Raw genomic sequence first — 16734 nt, 5'->3', positions numbered from 1 at the left:
TCTGGGAGTCATGCCATCTGTTTAGCACACACCACAAAGACGATTTACATAGAAATTAGCGCACCTCCATGTTAATGCCCATCTACGCCATCAATGATTAACCCCACATTATCTGAAGACTGAGAAATCAAGAAGCCAGGCTCTTGCAAACATGTCATGAGCAATTTTATTTACCTAAACTATTTCTTGCACCTTAAGCAAGCAATGGGTGTGCAAGGAGAAAGCAGCGAGGAACTAATACCAACCTGGTGCCCAGCTATGTAGGTCTCTCCACAGGCTTCTGTTTACCAACAAACATCGGGACTATCCAATTTCACACCTAATAGAACAACTTTTCATTCCTCCCTTTAAGTAGTTTTCTTCGACCAGAGCCAAGCGTACTGTTTTGTCTGTTTAGCACCATCATAAATGTTCAGTTAGATCCCCAAAACCCTAAGTCGTCCAACCTTTCTACAAAGAAGAAAAAGGATCGTCTAACTGTACTGAAATACACCTTTCAAACTCATGACAAGTTAAGCCTGTAATTACTTCACCTGTCATTTCTTTAAAACAAACACTCAGTTATGTCTTTATTTTTGGAAAGGTGTCACTAGAATGACAAACTTAGTCGGAAGAGGGGAAATCCCAGTGCAGTAATCTGGGTGAACTGCAGCAATTTCAGTGTCTTGTAAAGGATGGTTTCAGCAGAATTGTTCAGTATTCGGTCTGAAGTTAGCAACTAAATATGCAGATGTCAGTAACGAAGGCTGACAGTAATTTAGAAGTAATAGGACTTAGAATAGATATTCAATAGGTGCTGCTCACCTAGTGGTTTGAGTCATTTGTGACTTTCAGGAGAGTTCAACACAAGCCAAAGCTGCTTTTGGCATCCAGGTTTGGAAGAAAAGCCCTAAATATCCAATGCTCTGGAGCTGGTTTCACTGCTTTTGGTCACGGTACGTAATTGAAGCACATATACACTACTACAGCTTGGTCAGCCAGTCTTCTTAACCTGTGAAATGCCTAAGCAAAAAGCTTTGGAATGAAACACAAAACAACCTGTTTTCCAAAACACTTTCTTCAAGCTAACTCTGGAATAACACCTGCAGAAGTACCAGCTGTCATCTGCTCCCAACCCACAGGCTCCGGATAGCAGCCCTGAAGTCACTTCACCTTCCTTTTACTGCTTTCTAATAGGTAAGAAACTCACTTCGTGGCTGAGACAACTTTCCTACGGAAAGAAAAATTTCCTGGTTAGAGGTCTCTGTCTCAACTATGAAACCACCAGTCTACAAAGCTAGGAGCATGGCAGACCAGCAGCTACTTGGAGTTAAAAAAAAAAAAAAAAAAAAAGAAGCTAGCACTTTTTCCACTGACCAGTATGCCCGTTGGCTGTAAGCGTGCCCAGCCTGGGTTAGGACTCCGATCCTGCCTGAACTTGACTTTCCAGCGATTCCTGACTAGCCCGACCCGGCCCTGCTCTAGCTCAAACGCATCCTGCATCGTGTGGCGTACGGACTGCTTGCATCCTAAGCCTTGATCTTACTCTAACTTTGCTTTTCGGGTTGACATAATGCTTGATTCTGGAATTAATATTGTATTCGGCTCCATCCAGTGCTGACACTTTCTTGTTGACTCATTTATGACAAACGGTGGAAGCAGAGGAGAAAGATGGAAGACAAAGGATAGAAGGGGAGGTTTAAGCCATAAAGCACACAGTATTTCAGTTACCTAATGGAGTTTTAAACAACAGAAGCCATTAAGCTTCAAAGCAGGACACTGATGTAAAAATTCAGCTGTTGAAAGCTACGCATGCTGTAAAACCTAAGATGGATGCACAAGTTTCTGGTGGATGGCCTTCTCTGCCTGAAAAACAAACAAACAAAAAAAAACAACAACAAAAAAACACTTCTCTAGCTATTCTAGAACAGATACTGACTGTGTGCAATCTCTCTTTATAAAATCTACCCCTTGCATTTCACATGTTCTCCTGCCCTTCTCTCTCCCACAACCACAACAGGAGAAAAAAAGTGACTGAAGAACTTTGGAAGAGTACGTGGTTATAAAGCCACTTGTACTATCCAGTCAAGAGCTCAAAGTGGCACCTTCAGAAGTGGTACGTTCAGAATAGCTTCCAGCAGTTGGCACAAGCCAGACGTTTCAATGATACCCTTTCATTCCAAAGCTATCAGAAAGCAATTGTATTACTTAACTGGAAAAAATAGAGAAAGGATCATTAGATCCTTTGATCTAATGACAAGATCTCACTCCTTCAAATCAGGAGACAGTTAGGCTTGCGTGTTTCCTACCTAAAAGTTAGCATGCTAACGCCACAGCCATATCACAGCAAGGTCAGAGCACCCAGAACAAGACACGGTCAAGTCCAACAACGTTTGTCTGTACTCCCCAGATCACCCAGTCTCAGGGGGAACAAGAAATGGATATACTTAGAAGGGTGTAATCTAAAGGAAAATAGCACAGTATCTGACTAATAGATAAGCAAAAAGATTTATTGGACAGTAGTTTATACGAAGCATCCACAGAATTGCCCAGCAATTAGACACAAATAATTTCAAACTTATTCTGACCAAATAAACTGAGCAATTTGTTTGAATCCCTACCTTCCCTCTTCTTTTAGTAGAGTACTTTAACAGAGATTTACACTGCTTTGAAGGGTGGCTATCTTTAAGGTGACAGGCCTTTGAGGAATGAGAGCAATAATTCCCTGGCTTTTTCATTTTTCTGCTCCTCTAACGTTAGACAGAAAAACTTTGTCCACTGTGGTCTCTATGCAGGCACTAAAGAGGAAGACAGGAAGCATGCAAAAACGATGGCCTTCCCCCCCTTCACTGGAGCAGGGAATGTCTTTCACAACTGAGACGAGTGTTTATACACACGGATATCGGCATAACCTAATTCTGGAGACATCCAATGCAAGATTTAGCTAGAAAATAAGGGAACTTACTCTTCTCCAAGAAACACCATTTTCACACAAACTGGACTCCAGCGCTGTCTGAAATACGCAATCTCTCAGAAGTCGTGAGCTCACTTTGGCACTCACAGTTGATGGAGTTGACATGACTTCAGTAACTGCCTCGTGTGCTTCCTGAGGTGTAACAGTCCATAAAGCCACCAAGACTGTGCAGCTCTTACTCATCTATTATTTTTACTAATTAATGCACATATTAATGCATTAGTGTTACTACACTGCATTAATATACAGCGCGTTAATGTAACTAACGTACTACATTAATACATATATTAATACATTAAAAAGAACAATGTTAATTTTTCTTACCCTGACATCTCTTTCACTGTCAGGGGAAGGGGATTACTCCTAGTCTCATCCTGATTTTATCACCTCTTGAATATAGAGCAGAGATGACAGACATTCTTGTTTTTTGGTCATCCCAGTTTTGAACAGAGTACTAGAAGGTGATAACTAACTCGAAGATGATAACTAAAGAAGTATACAGTTGAGAGTAAACAAGGAACTTAGAGGAGAATTCTTCCTGAAGCAGGACGACTGCTTACTTAATTCTACTTCTGACTGGCACACTTCTTCAAAATCAAAGTACTTGATAAAGCTCTTGCTCCTCCAGTTTATGCAAATGACCGGACGCTTCATCCAATAAATCACTGCGCATTCTTCAAAGGGCATCTCTGAATGAACACCATTTGAACAGAAAAAGGAAAGCTTAAGCAAGACAATCCACTGGAAATGAAGGGCTTTAAAAGGTTCACATCTTTCAAGGCCCCTCTACACAGAACTTGCTTTCAGCTTCTGCCCTGATCACATAAAGTGGGAAAAAGTGCCTCTTGGACATTTTCTGGAGAGTTTTCTTGAAGCATGTCTCCAGACAAAGGTGAACCAAAGTGACGGTTCACTTAAGGAAGTCAAGGAATAAAAAACGCTCTTTTAGTGATGACTGAAGATGCTGCACACTTACTGCCTGTAAAGCCTTCCTAAAAAGCAAGCACACAATGAAGAACTCAGAATTCAGGCAAGTTCAAATACCATTTGAGGCATCTGAAAGGATTTGGACTCGATACGACAGTTATGAAGACAATTTTTTGGGGGGTTAGAATTTAGTTTGCTAATTTTTGTTCAACTCCTTCAGCCTCAAATTTTGGTTTCTGATTCAACTTTGTTACCTGTCTGAAGAATGGGAAAGCCAATCAATCAATCTTTCCAAGTGATATTAAACCAAATGAAGCTGGAACTGGAACTCACCTCCAGGCCAAAACAGGAACTAAACACATTCAGTCCTTGAAGATATCCCTGAGACTTGCTTATGTGAACGAGTTGTTCAGGTATGGAATTAAGCAAATAGTCCTTCCCAGAAGCATTATCATTTTCAGAACTTTACAGACACCGCTCTCATGTTCAGGTCTTGATGTACTGGTTCTATTGTTCAGTGCATTCACTGAAATTTTCATAACTTTTCTGCCTCTGCATATTTACCTCTTCAGAAGAGGCGTTTTGTTAGAACCGCCTTGGGAACAGTGCTCTTAATCTCCTCTCAACTCTTTCCATAAGTTCTGAACATCTGAATGACAGATCAAGCAAATCAACTGACTGGTTTACCTGCTTACCAGTTGAGAAACTCACCATGGAAAAGAAATCCTACTTCTCGGAGAGGGGATATTAGCCCTGAGGTGGAATGACAAGACAGCGGTCAGACATTTCGAAAAACAGCTCTAGCTCATTCACAGGACTTGGGTCAGTCTGACCATGGCCAGCGGATTGCATCTTACAAGGAAAGATGCTTCCCACCTCTGGTACTGGCCAAACCTAAATCTTTGTAATTACCTGGGCTATCCAGATTCCACCAAGATTTGAGTCCCTTGGTTTAGAGCCCCTTCTTCGCTGGAACAGGTGGTTAGGGAGAACATGGGCTGTTCTTACCATTCCTCAAATATATACATGAGGAGAAGTCCTAAATTCTTAGCTCTAAACTCCAAGCCAAGGAGGGTTTTCTCAGTCCATTCACTTCCAAAAGCTTTTAGATGTTTTAGGAATTAAAGCAACTCATAGAATCCTTGCTCAATAGGGTGATCTCTTACAAGAGTTGAGTTAAAATACTCCAGAGTTGACTTTATCACACTTATCTACAGAAAACATTATTCTGAAATCAATTCGAGACAAGATACAATGAAAAGATGATAGGGTCTAATTGAAGACATTTATACTCAAGCCTCTGGGAAGAATAGCTAATCCATTACCAATGCAGACTTTCTGGAAGCAAATCAGTTGTTCAGTAAACAAAGCTAGAACTTTTTGTTTCTAGTTTTTACCTGATTTTGACACCTTTTTGTCAAGACAAGCAACTATTTCAGAAAGAAAAGGATTTGTCAATTAGCTAGCTAGTTCTTCTGGGCCCTAATGCAGCAGTTTTTCTTGGACAAAAATATTTCTTCAATTATCTTCAAATATTTTAACTGATGCCAAACTATCTTTGAAAACTTGCCTGGACAGTTAAACTTGCCCAGTGACAGGAAGTCATACTCACCACCTGAGAAAGTGGCAGAGACACAAAACCAAGTTACTGCAGCACAAGCAGGGCACGGAGGTTTAAGTTACTACTTGAATATCCCATGGGGATGCTCATCCTACAGAGATAACCAAGTTTTCTTCCCATCATTGAAGGGAACGACCTTGATTAGTATGACATACACGGAGAAGTTCTGCAAAGGATCTAGCACACTAAATGCCACATTCAAGCTTACCTCTGGGTAGTTCCGGGGTCTATAATTAGTGTAACTGAGTAATTTCCCCCCTTCCCAAAGTCAAAGTTATCTCCCAGCTAGATCTTAAATCTAAACGCACACCTGATGCATGTTGTAAGGCTGAAAACCGGCATACTTCAAGCCACAGGTATCTCAGGATGAGAGGTTCCAAGCGTGAGACCAACTTAAAGCAGTTTCATATCAAGCATAAAAAGCCAACTTGTTTCAAAACAAGTGATGCAATGAACACTCTTAAGCTACTAAAAAATAATGCAATGCTCCAATTCTGAGCTGAAGTTTCAGTTTTATGCAAAAACTCAACTATGCCAATTCAGGTTTTATAAGAGACTCAAAATTAAGTTATATTAAGCCTATTTACGCCTCAGTTGGACTTCGTAACTTTTATCAGATTATTTTTGGTAACTGTTTGCCGTGACACCTTTTCTTCCAATCTCAGTAAAACACCACCATCCCCCAGAGAAGTCGTTTGTGCGTGCTCTACCAGTCTGACTTCCAGCTAAAACGATGATCTCAGAATTTCTAAAGAAACTGAACTGCAAATGTTTTTGATGCTTGCAAAGAAAACTCTAGGCAGACAGTAAGTAGAAAGAGCACTCAGATTTTTAAAAAAACTACAAATACTTTAAATTCAGAGAAAGCATAATTATCACATTATAATATCTTGCCAGCCATAAACTAAGTATTCAACTATGCAGCAAATTTTGAGAACTAAGACAGCAATTTACAGCTGCAAGCTCGTCTCTACTGTCATTAGAGAAGGACCAGTATTTAGCTCTAAAACTTATTAATTAATAGACTGCCTGAACTTATTAATTAAGGGACATGGTGAACCTGTCATGTTTGACCCAATACACCTCCCACTGTCTCCTCCTGATTAACAGCAGATCAGATCATTTGCTTATCGTCGTAACCATTCTAGTAAATTTTATCTTTCAAGTTACAAATAGAGACAAAAATAGCAGGACTACAAGTGAGGCGTGCAAGTTTTCAGAGTCAAGATACTTCCCTTGTAAAAATGCACTTCTGCAGTTCGAAAGTTAAGTTAAAAAATAAGCTTGTAGGTTGGTTTAAGATACTCCTCTTAGGAAAAAAGGCAGCTTTACTCCTGTCATAGAAACAAGACCTACCCTCAAATTCCATGCGCTATCTGCATAACATCTGCCAGTCTTAGCTCTCCTCTGCTTGTGCCGCTGGCTGCTGAAGCCATCCAGCCTCGTGTCAGGTTTCCACCTTCAAACGTACGGCAACGCTGAGTACAGCTGCAATTCCAGGACGTCCTGAATCTTTGTCCCTCCTGCCAGTTTGTCTCTATAACCCACGCATCGTGTACAGGCCTGGCAATACCAGAGCTTGCATTCTTCCATGCCTGCTTGCACCGTCTTCAATATTAAAAGTTGGATTTCAGTCCTGATTTGTTGACATTACTTACACATCATCAAGGCACAGACATTTCCCTCATCATTAGATTACCTTTTGTTACTGGCCACTGAAGACTGGCTTGTGTAGCTCCTTTGCATACAGCTACACAGCATACAACCACCACCTGAAAGGTTCCTATTTCCAGTCAGAAGCTAACAACATCATGATATACTGAAAAAAAAGTCATCTTCCAAAGTGCAACTTACGCCAAAGTATCCTTCTGTAGTATGATTTACAGTCCCTCTATTACAACTCAGGATAGTAGCCTGAGATCAGTCTTACCAATTCTCATGTGCCATTCCAATTAAGATTAGAAGTTTTATCTGCTGAAAGGACACTGATCCTATGCAAATTGAGAGTAGTAGGTACTAGCAATCATTACAGCAACAAAATTAGCTCTGCTATGATAAATGAACCATAGCAGAAAAGTCAAGTTTTTATAACTCGTGCCTGTTTTGAGCTCTCAATCAATGCTTCCTCAATAAAAGCACGGTTATTTGAATGTGAGCAAACATTACTCGAGTTATACATAACTTCATAAACAGTTCCTTTTTTAAAGCTTAAGATTTCCATCGTGAGGTTAAGTTAGGCAAAAAAAAAAGCACGCACAAACCACCAGCAATAGCTACCATCTTCTGCCACACGATTATTCTACTTCTGTAATAACGGAGGTGTGACTTAATTGCTTCTTTTCACAGTTTATTAGCTGAATCCACCGATGAAGGTGAGTTTGTGCGAGATATGAAACACTTCATGGAAGTGGCTGAAACTTGGGCAGAAGGCACGTGCTACGAGGGCAGGCTGAGGCCCTTGGGCTGCCTGGGCTGGAGACAAGGAGGCTGAGAGGCGACCTCCTGGCTCTCGGCAGCTTCCCGAGGAGGGCGAGCGGGGAGGGAGGTGCCGGCCTCTGCTCCCCGGGACACCTGGGGACGGCCCAGAGCTGCGCCAGGGGGCTGCAGGCTGGGCACGAGGAAAATCTCTTTGTGAGGGTGGCCAAACCCTAGAACAGGCTTCCTAGCAAGGTGGTTGATGCCCCGTGCCTGCCGGTGTACAAGGGGCATTTGGACAGTGCCCTCAGTAACGTGCCTTAACTCCAAAGCCCTGCACAGATGCAGATCCGCAGACAACTTGTTTGTTGTTGAGGCAACTGAAGTTGCTGCAGCTTCATACTAGTGTTTAAAAAACACTAAAACAAATGCCAGCTTACCTTCACATGCCAAGCTGTGATCTGCAGTAATTCTGCCTCTGCTTTGTGAGCAGCTGATGCATTTCAGACAGCCCCCCAAAAAATCTTATTAAATGGGTCAGAAATTTCCGAGAAGGAAAAATCTGACAGCTACGAGCAGGAGCCCAAAGAGAAGCAATTCACATTTGTAAGCCTAAGCTCACACACACAATGACACCTACACACAAAGGTAAAGAATTTTAACCAAATGAATTTGAATCACACTCAGCCCCACACCGCTATTACATGGACTAGATCTTTAGTGAGTTACCAAATTAGTATGGGTTAAACTTGATTAAACAAGTCTCCACAAGAGTCTATTTCAATCTTCTTAAGATCAGCCTAGTTCTTGTTCAGACCACAGTTTTTGGTTCCTCTACATCTTCAAAGCTTGTCATTTACTGGAGAAACCTGTACTTCCTTAAGATTTGCTTTGCTGTTAAGTTAAATCAAATGCATACTTTCACAGGGCAGCAGATGATGTCCAAAGCATACCGAAATCTAAAGTCAGCTCCAGCGGTTTGGGCAGGAAGACCTTTCTATATACAGAGCAGCATGCCGGGTCATCTAAGAGTCATCTATTATTCAGACTATGACAATCACCACACTATTTGAGCAGGTATTACCACCGTACCCTAAATGTTTTCCTGAACAAGTTTTACCTCCAGGAAATCAAATATATGCATCTCCAAACAATCTGTATTTTGGGCAAAGCCTGAGTGGAAGAACAACTTTTCAGTCCACCCCGTGTTCCAGTGAGGCAAGTTTATCCTTCACAAAACCACTCTTGTATTTCCACATCGCTCAGGGAGTTCCCAGTACAGCCAGTGCATCCTCTTTTTGGGCTTTCGACATGTGGCGTCAGCCTTCTGTAGATAAGGCTGCGAATGGTTCCTTACCTTCACGTCTACTGTCACAGCACGTTCAGCATTCAACTACCAAAAGAGGTTTTGGCTTTCCTTTATGAAACGTACAGCACAGAATTTCATTTCTAAAAAGCACTCTGCATGCAGTTAACTAAGGAAGAATTATATGATTTGAGACTACAAATATTTTCAACTCGAGAAATCTGAAAAAAAATACATATTTGCAAACTGCATCTTAAGATCTTGCCTCTAGTTAGGAGCAGGATGTACTTCCAGTGAGCAAGGCTATACTTATTGGCTGCTGTAGTTAAGTAAGTCCAAACTAACGTGCATGTAATGTTGCTTCTTCATCAACATGCTGGCTAGGCAGGACCCAGATTCCTAGCAGAAAAGGAAAAGGCAGCTTCAGGACTTCTTGTACCTTTGTTTGTCAAGAAACAGACTGTACAACCTACTCGCTCTTTTCATTGATGGCTTCACACGTAGTACTCCATTTCCTCACTCTAATTCCTGCTCACATAGACACAGCATTTCTCTTCTGAGATTCTTTCAGGAATTTGATGAAAAGCAACACAGATCAAAAAGATGCCAAACACTCGCACATACAGCGGCCTAAAGCACTTTATTGTAGAACTGCGCTTTCAGCTACTCCGTTTTTGCAGAACTTCAGCCACCACACTTTGGTTTTCTATGCAAGATCTCTGGCTGAACCTCAATATAGCTCAGGGCGTTTCCTGAAATAAAAGGTTTAGGGAGATCAGAAAAGGAAAGAGCATCATAAAAGAAAAAAAAAAAAGAAAGCATGGGCATTCTCAAACATAAAGCAAGGTGAAAAGGTAACAAACTGAAAGAGCATGCAATGAACAAATGAGTGATTCAGAAATGCTTGTTTCTCTCCAGTATAAAAAGCAAGCAGAAAATTCTGCACCAAAAGTAAGAGCATGTGAAAATCAAGCATCTAGTCAGAACGAAAGTTACGAGTGCCTGGATTTATTGTGGGATCACAAGCTTCCCCCTGCTGGTCTCCAAACTTATTCAAAGCCCAGAATGATGTATAATCAAGTAACAGGATGCCTCTCGCCTCTTCGGCGAGATATCTCCTAATCTGCTGCATAAATCAGATGAGATTTATGAGAAAGACGGAAGAGCGATTCTCTAGCATGACAGTCAGCTATTTTTGCCTCTTCCAGTGTTCCTGCTCGATGCCACAGGACTACTACACAGTCTCTTATGTTCCACCAAGTGCTAAGATGACAATTTGGCACCAATTTCTAGAAGCACGGCATATTTTCAAATAACTAGTGTCAGCAAGAAGTTGGGTTTGCAGCAAAGCATTTCACAGCATGTTAAGAACACAAGTCCAAGGCAACTCGACTTGGGTGCTTCTATTCAGTGAGTACTGATGATGTTAAATGACTTCAGAAATTCATCTGTGGACTGGTAATAACACGGGCAAGAACTCTGAGGGTGAATTCGTACTCACAAAGAACTCATGTTTCTGATGCTGCTCATGGTGGAATCCATGAAAACACACATCACTTCCCATATACTTGCACAACTTAACAATATGCATAAATAACAGCACAACGTGGTTAAGAACACCATGTTCACCATCAATTCTCCATTTAAAACAAGTCACAAGGGTGACAGAAAGCCAGTCTGATATACCTTTATACATACACACTAACTATATAACTGCAGGAGCACAAGAATCGAGATTTTGCTGTATTAATTTACATACTTTTCCAACCCTGAGAAAATCCTTTAACAATGTTGTCTGCAATAACCAACGAGAAACTAGGCAGGGTATGCTTTATGGGTCATCTTTTTTAAGGACATCAAGCTTTTGGAACATTATCTTGTAAGCAGTTTCATAATGAAAGATGAGAGGAGGGTTACCGACTGCGTCTTACAATGTCTTAACAATTCACCTTACCTACTTAAGGCTTGCAAGATTAATAAGCAAGAGGTTCCTGCCCAGTATGCCCCTGGACTGCCCTTGCACTTGACCACACAAGCTGGACACACAAGCACACAGCTCAGTCTCAAGTGTAAATATCACCTTATAAACAAATAAATCCAGTCCTAAATACTATGTCGTGGAGAAGGGTTCTTAAATAACTTCCATTTAACAGATTACCTCTATACGACAGTCCAGTTTGCTCTCCTCCACATTTAGAAAAAAAACAAGATGTGCTTCAGCTTTCCACTCCTCTCCCAGTGAATCACTTTTGGGGAAGTATCAGACCAGGTGTTACAGAAGTTTAACTGCAAACAAGAATTGTGCAACTTGGCTATCAGTTTTGTCCAGGCTCTGGGGCAGTCCAAATGGTTTTCAGCTTCTTAACTTCATCTTAAATAAAAATTTGACTGCATTTGAAGCTAAGCCTTTAAAAAGGAAGTAGCTGCTCTGGCCCTACGTCTCTTGAACACACTTTGATTTCAGTAATGCTGAATGAAGTCCCACACCTAGCATCATTCAGGTCCTCCTCCTGCCTCCTCTTCCTCCCCTCTCAAGCTCCACACAGGTAACTCACAGGTGTCTGCAGCTCATCTTTAAGACACGTGGTGGTTCCCTTTTTGCTTCTTCTCGATACATGAAGAATACCTTAAAGAGTTTCCCTTCACTGAAGGCATGAAAAAAAAAAATCAAGACACAACTGACTAGGTTGCAGAAGCAGACTGTGTGGGGAAAAAAAAAAAAAAAGAGAAGACTCCAAAAGCTAAGATAATTAATTCAGAGCAACAAAAAGGAACACTAGCAGGGACTATTTGTATTTGGGAGTTATTTTAGATTAACTGAAGAGGAGGCTGGCCAACATGCATGATTTGGGCAACAGATAGCAAATTCATTTCAGCTTTGACCAACTCATTTCATGAAGTTCTGAAGTAGGCCATGCTAAACAAAATAACCTTGCAGAATTGCATCTTTTCCTTTTACTTAACAAAACCAAGATTAATAAAACTTTATAGTTAAAGCAAGTAAGGTTAACAGTTAACATCCGCATCAACATCAATACATTTTGATGCAAAGAGCACATTTTCTTCAGAGTTTCTATGAGGAAAGCCAGGAATTAGTTGCAGATGCTTGCTTTAAGGTTTGTCTTCAGTTAACAAAAATAAACTGTTCTCCTGTTCCAGTTCCTCAACACTGTCCAGAAATTTAATGATACAAAATTTCTCATGGCCCTAAGATTAGGGTTACATTGAAAATTATTTCATGAATTAGGAACACCGCCACCCGGTATCCTTTCTGCAGAAGGACTGGTCAAATGATTAGGATTTCGAACACCTTCCTGTGTTGTAACAGCTGCAGGAACGATAGGTTGATCTGAGCAGCCAAGGGTTCCCTGAAGAGGATCTCAGGCTGGAGGGAAACACGAGATGCTGTTTCTGTGCCGCAGGACGCAAGCACTCGTCCATGAGAAGGGCCAGGCAGGCTCTCCCACTTCTGCACTCTGGTCTGGCCTTCCTCCCTTGGCCGAGGCTGAGCTAACCATGTTTACTGTAATTGGCAGTCTCTCTTCAGAGTCGCAGAGCAGGGATTTACTTCAAACAACATCAGCTCCTTAGATTAATAACTAGAAAGCTGAGCGGGACAATGCGCTCAATGCTGCCAAACGCCTCCTCTCCTGCCTGCTTCAGCTCTGAGCAGCTTTGCTTCCCTGCGGGGTCGTACAGAGCCTTCACCCCACTGCTCCACTGATGGACGGTGCTGGGAAAAACCCTGCCTTTGAGCAGAGAGCATCCTGAAGAGCTGGAGGGCCCACAACTCATTGTGTATTTCGAAAGTCGCTCAAGAGGCAGATTGCCAACATGGTGCGTACAGCCTCCCTCCCTTTCCTTCTCGCTAAAAGACCATGGAGATTGTTGGAGTTCACAGCACAGAGATGTGCAGACAGTTAAAAAAAAAAAAAGAGGAAAAAAGGAGGCCTTTTTAGTTGTCCAGTGTTTCTTTAGGCATCCTAAAGCATGGGAGACATGGGCTGCAAGCCAGAACTCACCGCCACTTCCGAAGGTAGCCTCGCTCAGTTGTGCCATCAAGAAACAATCTGCACCACCAGACGAGGTCTCCGACTGTCTCCAAACACCGCTTGCCTACTACAAGCAGTGTCACAGCCTCGTGAGAAACTCACTTTTACTCTGCCTATCCCACTCAGTTTTCTCATGTTTGACAGGACCCGGGAAGGAAGCGACACATGAGATGCTCCGAGTGAGATGCTCAGACTCTCCTGCAGTCGACTGCTGAACAACTTTGAGAAGTGTCAAGTAATAAGCAGGTCCCCTATTAAATGCCTTCAGATAACAAAAAAGCACCTTCCTCTTCCCTGCTTTATCCGAGAAGAATACAATCAGACTATCTCAACCATCTGTGAGCAGGAAAACAAAGTCTGCCTTCAGATAGGAAGGTGTAGCTGCTGCAGTCACTCCCTCCATCTCTCCAAAGAAGGAGGCTGTCTAAAATATCCCTCTACCTGACCTAGATGCGACAGAACTCAGCAGAAGCCTGCCCCAGCTCAGCGGGGACTCAATACGCTGACATTACACAGAGTACTTCAGCCTGCTCCTGTATTTGTTCTGAGACAGAAGAGTGGCACTGCTTGCAACCACAAGCTAAATACAAGCTAAATACAAGCTTCTGTTGCACAGCATATACTTAGCCATCTATTTACTAAGAGTAATTCTGATTAAAACTCACAATAGCTTGAGAGAAATTGCAGAGCATGCCCTGGAGAATTACAGGGCACTCTCAGAAGTCAGTTAGGTATCTGAAAGTCATCGCAGCATTACCGGCCAAGGACCCAGCTATTGTCTCACCATCCACCCAAGGATAACCGCGCGCCTGTTTTTAATCCGTACGCTATCCCTGCCCTTCGGAGCACCTCTCTAGCTCGGAGCAGGCAGCAGAGCGCTACGGATGCCAGGACTGGCACTACAGCAGCGCGCACACCGAGTACTCAAGTACTTCTGTGACTCCTGCACTTCTCATATTCCAGACGATAGGTGGACACCTATTTATTTCAGTTCCCGTGCTTACTAAGTGCTAGATCACAAGCTAAGTCATCTTCAGCACGCTTCCTTTCTCAGCCATACAAGTAATTTCTTTCTGCCTTTGTAGGCTCTCACCTAGATTCCCATCTGTTTGCTTCTGCTCCAGAAAGGCTCTCAAATTAAAGACAGTCAGCTTCACTCTGTAAAACTGGCACAGCACAAAGAAAACTGTCATGGCTCACTTCAGATTTATTTTTGATGACCCGTCCTGCAGCAGAGGTCGAGAACAGCATAGCAAAATTTTAATTGCACTCAGAAAACTTATCTGGTGCATGCACACAGCAATCGAAGCAGGACCTCCAGTTACAAAGAGTACAAAAGACTATTTGTCTTTTTTTCATATGACTTCTGTTATAATGCTTATAGTCTCTCAGCTCTGTTTTGCACTTTAATTCACCCCCAGGCAGACAGGTGCCACGTATGATCAGCTTTGCTAAAAAAAATTAAAAAAATAAAAGGATGCATGACATTTATAGCATATGGAGCAACTCAAACCTCAGCTATTTAGCTACATAAAGCCTTACCCTGCAGTAAAGGCCATAAAGCCTTACCCTCCAGTTGCAAGCTAAACTTGAAGAAGTTCATACGAGTGCATGACACGAGCCTGAAAACACGCAGGCACCAAGGATCGGAACACCGCACATCGTTATTTAGGAAGTTTATCTGCAAAGCCTTTGGTGCAAACGACCAAGGCAACCTTCGCTATTCCCTCAGCTCATTTTTAGCTAGAATGAAGTCTACAGGATAGACTTGGAACAAGAGTTTTAAAAAAAAGGAATGGATAAAGAAAGTGAAAACGCTTGTTTGTACTAGAAATTAAGTTTTGTTTTCCCAAAGCTTGAGATTTTAGCATTGATGTAAGTCATCTAAAAGCAGATCGTTGGGTTCATTTTTCAAGTTTTCTGTGGGGGAGAAAAGAACCTCCTTCCAAAGGGAAATGCGTTTATTTTTGAGTGGTTACTATACAAGACAACGTGATTGCTTCTTTATCTCTTAATTATAATCTGTGGGAAAAAGAAGATTGTTTTCTGGCTTCTTTTTTCTCGTAACGGTGATTTCAACGCAGTTTACCATGAAAGAGTACCTAAAAAAAGTCTTTGTCATTCACTGTCTACGTACTCCAATTTGGGATACAACACAGCTGTTAGATGGTGGAAGTAGCAAGTTATACTACTCAGAACACCTAAACGCAGGAAGACACACAAACCACGCGATTTTCAAGCGGGGCACCCCTGAAACATCCCCTTTATCGGCCCTTTACCCCCTCGGGGCCGTGCCCACGGCACGGGGAGGACTTTTCCTGCCCCTCCTCGAGGCGGGGAGCCTCGGGCCGGAGCCCTGGCGCCCCACCATCCTCTTTTTGTCATCCGAGGCCAGCCCAAAGGCTCGCGTTTCGCTCTGCCCCTTCGCAAACTTCGCTCTGCCTTCCCCCTCCGCGCCCAGACGGGAGGGGCCGGCATTGTGCGGGTTTTGGGGGGTTTATTCGGGGAGGGGGGGGGGAGAAACGAAGGGGTTGCGGCGGCAGGGCGCAGGACCAGCTCTTCCATTTGCTGCCACAGCGCAGCCGGGCCGGGCCGCGTCCCTTCCGGCCTCGTCCTCGCCGCCACCCCCGGGGGCTGAGCAGCGGGGCCCGGCCCCGGTCCCCCCCCCCCCGCCTCCCCTCCCCTCCCCCGGAGCCCCGGGCGGGCGGAAGCGGCGGCGTGCGGCCGGACGAGGTGGGGCCCGGCTCGGACTTCCCGCTGCCGGCACCGCCGCCACCACCGGGGCTGGGGCCGGGGCCCGGCCCTCCCCGGGCGCCTCCCCTCGCCCCGCCGCCGGGGCCGCAACTTTCCGCCCCCGCTCCAACTTCGGCCGCGGGCACCGGCGGCGGGGCGAGGGCCGGGCACGGCCCCTCCAGCCTCCCCCGATCACCCCCCCCAACACGCACACCCCGTCCCTCAGCGCCCCGCTCCCGGGCGGCCCCCAGCGCCTCGAGGCGGCGGCGGCTCCGCCATGTTCAGCCTGCTGCCCCTTCTCCCCTCCCAGCCGCCGCCTTACCCTTACCGGACAGCGCCTCCGCTCCCCGCCCGCCGGCCGAGCCCGCTGCCCTGCGCCGCGCCGCGCTGCGCTGCCCTGCGCTGCGCTCCGCTCCGCTCCGCCCGCCGCCTCTGGCTGCCTGTGCCGGGGCGCGGCTTGGGGCCGTCGCCGTGACGCCGCACGGCCAGCCTCGCTCTGGCGGCGGGGCGGGGACGGGAAGGGAAGGGAAGGGACGGGAAGGGAAGGAGGGAGGGAGGGGAAGGAGGGAGGGGAAGGGCTGACCCCGCCGCCGCGCTGCCACCGCGCAGGCGCCCGGCCCCCTTCCCTTCGCCCCCCGGCCCCCTTCCCTTCGCCCCCTTCCCCTCAGCGCTGCCCCCCCTGAGGGAACGCAGCCCCCCGGGGTTGTCCCCCCGGGGTTTGTCCCGG

The 16734-nt window shown here is 44.5% G+C and overlaps 1 protein-coding gene across 2 annotated transcripts in view; it reads right to left on the bottom strand.

Annotated features, from left to right (window-relative positions):
* The window catches only part of RAP1B (RAP1B, member of RAS oncogene family), a 32083-nt gene extending 15564 nt beyond the window's left edge, over positions 1-16519 (bottom strand). The window contains exon 1 of one of the 2 annotated variants that reach the window (XM_080576214.1): positions 16330-16519. The gene's annotated coding sequence lies outside the window, so the exon portion shown is untranslated. The remainder of the gene's footprint in view (positions 1-16329) is intronic. The other variant, XM_080576213.1, reaches the window with a different exon arrangement.
* Positions 16520-16734: the final 215 nt, after the last annotated feature.

The sequence above is a fragment of the Anser brachyrhynchus genome (genome assembly GCF_964034855.1).
Source record: "Anser brachyrhynchus genome assembly, chromosome: 1".
In the NCBI taxonomy this organism is placed as follows: Eukaryota; Metazoa; Chordata; class Aves; order Anseriformes; family Anatidae; genus Anser; species Anser brachyrhynchus.
Note: the sequence above shows the minus strand (reverse complement) of the source record. Positions and strands in the feature narration are given on the sequence as shown.